This window comes from Chinchilla lanigera, unplaced genomic scaffold (genome assembly GCF_000276665.1).
Source record: "Chinchilla lanigera isolate Chin_1 unplaced genomic scaffold, ChiLan1.0 scaffold00019, whole genome shotgun sequence".
NCBI lineage: Eukaryota > Metazoa > Chordata > Mammalia > Rodentia > Chinchillidae > Chinchilla > Chinchilla lanigera.
Window position 1 is genome coordinate 12540955 of NW_004955420.1, and position 3890 is coordinate 12544844.

At 50.7% G+C, this 3890-nt stretch overlaps 1 protein-coding gene across 3 annotated transcripts in view; it reads right to left on the reverse strand.

The window, feature by feature from the left end:
- Tm4sf19 (transmembrane 4 L six family member 19) overlaps window positions 1-3890 on the reverse strand; it is a 26427-nt gene that overhangs the window by 8520 nt on the left and 14017 nt on the right. Inside the window, exon 1 of one of the 3 annotated variants that reach the window (XM_005383131.2) lies at window positions 1073-1260. The exons of the other annotated variants lie outside the window; for them this stretch is intronic. The gene's annotated coding sequence lies outside the window, so the exon portion shown is untranslated. Of the gene's footprint in view, window positions 1-1072; window positions 1261-3890 lie in introns of those variants that run through there. 3 annotated transcript variants of the gene reach the window in all.

Here is a 3890-nt window from a genome sequence, read left to right on the forward strand (position 1 = left end):
ATTTTATTGTTTTTTGCTTTTTTGTCTTTTTGAGACAGGGTCTCGCTATGCAGTTCAGGCTGGCCTTGAGCTCACTTTGTAGCCCAGGCTGGTCTCGAATTCGCAATGATCCTCCTGCCTCAGCCTCCCGAGTGCTGGGATTACAGGTGTGCACCACCACGCCAGGCTCTTGCCTAGCTTTTAAAAACTATAAATTAAAATAAGAACTAGTATTATATGTATGGACACAGGTCTATGTGCATCTGGGAAAAGCCTGTTTCGACAGCCCCAGGACATGGCCTGTGTTAGGCCATGTTTCACTGCTACAAGAAGATACCGGCATTTACAAACGAGAGAAGATCATTGGGTCTACAGGAAGGGTGGGTGCAGGTGCATGGCCCTGGCCCCTGGCTGCTTCTCAATATGGCAGCAAAACACAGGGCACAGGGAGCACAGAGAAGAGATTGTGCAGTGGGACAGGAGGCTACAGAGACTCCAGGCAGGCTGGCCAGGATGCATGTGTGCATGTGTGTGTGTGTGTGTGTGCACACATGTTGTGGTGCTGCGATGGAACCCAAGTCCTCTTGCACGTTAAGCAGGTGCTCTGCCACTGAGCTGCAGCCCAGCCCAGAGACTGGAACCCTTCCCAGTCCCCACTGAACCCCACCTCTTAAAGAAGCCACCACCTCAACAGTGTCCCGAAGACTAAGCTTCCTGTATGTACATGGAAAAAAGCCGTATCTGCTGTTTCCACTTTATAATTAATTCATGTGCCTGGTTCCCCTTAAGGCTCCTGTCTCTCCCTCTGTGTGTCTCTCTCTCTTTTCTTTTGTGGTCATGGGGAATGAACCCAGAGCCTTTGCACTGAGCTACTTCCCCACCCCATCTCCACCCCCCCTTTTTTATTTTGAGACAAAGTCTCACTACATTGGCCAGGCTGCTAAGCTTGAATTTGCGATGCTCCTGCCTCAGCCTCCCAGAGTGCTGGGATGATAGTCATGTACCTCCATACGGGTGAAAGTTTGTGCTCTTAACTTCTGGGTCGCCCTGTTCCCTGGCCATCACTTCGCAGGACCCTTTCATCTCCACTTACCTGCATCAGCTGGCCAGAATCAGGAAAGCAAGAGCCCGGACAAGGGCAGCTCTGAGAAGCAGGCTGCCTGCAGGGCCGGTCAGAAGGTTTCTTGCTAAGACTTGAGGGGCAGGGAGGCTGTAGATATATAGAGACCACCCTGGCCCACGCTTGAATGTGTGCCCGCCCACGCCTCTGCGGAAGGAGCTTCCTGCCGTCCTCGCCACCCCTGCTCATTTTCATGTGACTCCAGGAAGGACGGGAGCCCAGCCCCGTGAGGACGACTGTCATGAGTCACCAGGTACTCCCATGGGAAGCCTCTCCCTCCGTCCTTCCCCAGGCAGAGCACTTGCTGTGACAGCTGCCACCCTCCTGCTTCACCCCTCAGTCACAGAATCAGGGTGCTGTGGGGCAGGGTGCTGTCAGATGCCACATGTGCCATATCACCTTCCTTTTTTGCCCCGGGTGCTAGGGTTTGAAACCAGGCCTCCCGCAGGCTAGGCAAGCACTCTACCCCTGAGCTACTGCGCCAAGCCCTTTGAAAATTTTATTTTGAGACAGTCTTGCTAAACTCCCCAGGCTGGCTTTGAATTTAAGATCCTCCTGCCTCAGCTTCCTGAGTGCTGGGATCACAGGTGTGTGTCACCACACCCAGCAGGAATATTCTTAGGCATGTACTTGAAGGAAGTATACACAGATTTTTCCAGGCACCATTCATTCCCAGGACCACAGATTTCTGGGTCTTAGGGCAGGCGAAGGTTATGTTTTGGTAGCTGTTACCAAACAGCTTCCTAAAGCATTTCTGCAAACTCATACACCCCAAACAGCGTAGGAGAGTTCCAGTTCCTCCGCACTCCCACAGACTTAATTTTAGGCCCTCTGGTGGGTGTTTTTTGGTGGCAGCTCCTTGGGGTTTGAATTCACATTGTCTTGATGAGTCAGCACCTTTTCTTTTTTGTTTCTTTGTTTTTTGTTTTTTATTTTTTTTTCCGGTACCAGGAATCGAACTCACAACCTCGCGCTTGCCAGGCAGGCGCTGTGCCACTGAGCTAGATCCCCAGCCCCTAGCACCTTTTCATATACTTACTGTAGAGTTCCTTCTTGTTACTTTTGTTGTTTTCAGATTTGGAGACTCTCACAAGAAGTTTCTGTTCATGTCGTTTGCTCTTATTTTGTTGTTTTTTTTTCCCGGTACCGGGAATCGAACTTATGACCTCACGCTTGCCAGGCAGGTGCTGTGTGGCTGAGCTAAATCCCAAGCCCCTCATTTTTATCTATTATTTTTTTTTTTTATGCTGGTCTGTAGTTCATTGTAATTCCGGGGAGATGAGAGACCTTGGTCATATGTGTGCACTGTGAACCCTTCCCCCTGTGTGGTTTGACTCTTCTCTCTTGCCGTTATTGATTTCAGTTGATTTCCATGTATCCATCCTTTATGAGCAACGCTGTGTGTCCTGTGTAAGACGTCTGTGTCTGCTTCCCCTGTGCTGTTCAGGTTCTCTCCCCCACAACCCTGAGGTGCCCAGGGAAGAGGCCGCGCATCATCTGTGCTGTCGGCCCCGATGAGAGCGCAGAGCTTGGCACTCGGCGGGAGACAAGAGTCACTGGTGAGTGAGTTAGTGTGTGAGAGCACTGCCCTGCCATAGGAAGGATAAGCTTGAGTCACTGGTGGGAAATGGATGCGCCCCAAGGCCACAATGTTAAGTGACATAAATCAGACACACCAGCTTAAACAGCACAGGGTTTCTCTTGTATGAGAAACCCAGAGTGTAAATAATGAGCAGCATAAAAGATAGATAATAGGAAGGAGGGAGCTAGGTCTTTTGCACAGGGCAAGAGGACCAAGAGATGGAGCAAGACGAGATGCGTTATATACGCGTCTCAACTCCCCAGGAAGAATGAGATCATTATGTACTGCAAACATTTTTCAAATGAGTTAATTCATGCACTGGATAAAGTAACAGCCTGTGCAGAGATTTTACTTCCAATGATGAAAACAAAACAACAAAAATGATTGAGAAAAGCTTTTGCGCTGGGTGTGGTGGCGCACACCTGTAATCCCAGCACTTGGGAGGCTGAGGCAGGAGGACTGCCAAGGCTTTGAGGGAAGTCTGGGCTATATAACAATTTTTTTTTTTTTTTTTGTACTGGGAATCGAACTCAGGACCCTGCACTTGCCAGGCAGGAACAAATGCCACTGAACTATATCCCCGGCCCATATATAGCAATTTCAAGGCCAGCGTGAACTACATAACAAGACTCTGTCTCAAAAACCCAGACAAACAAATCTATTTCACTGGCCCCTTAAAACAGTCCTAAAGTAAGCAAAAGAAATGTTAGATTAGCATCGTGGTGCAGACGGACTCCACTCCCTGGAGGAGTTTGACACGCTCTTGACAGCAGGGAGTAGACTGGGGAAATAACCCTGTGTCCCCTGACTCTCCAGGCCCTCACATTGATACTTAAGATACGTATTTTCCACAGCCCAGATTCTGTCCTAAAGCTTTTCTTCTTGGAAGCAGGTGGTACTTCTGGCCTGAGAGACCTGGGTCGTAACATCTGCTATAGAGACTCAGCCGCTGTGTGAACACCTAGCTTCAGTTTCTCATTTATAAAATGATGCCTACCCCCCAGCGCACGGGGAGCCTCGGGCGGGGAGCACTGGTCTTTGGACCAGCAGCTCACTCCCGGCCTCGTCGTTCCCCGGAAGGAGGGCTTCCGGTGCACAGGGAGCTGCGGGTGGGGAGCGCCAGTCTTCCAGCTGGCTAGCTTCCTGCCTGGTGGCTCCCGGAGGGAGGGCCCCCAGCGCACGGGGAGCCTCGGGCGGGGAGCGCCGGTC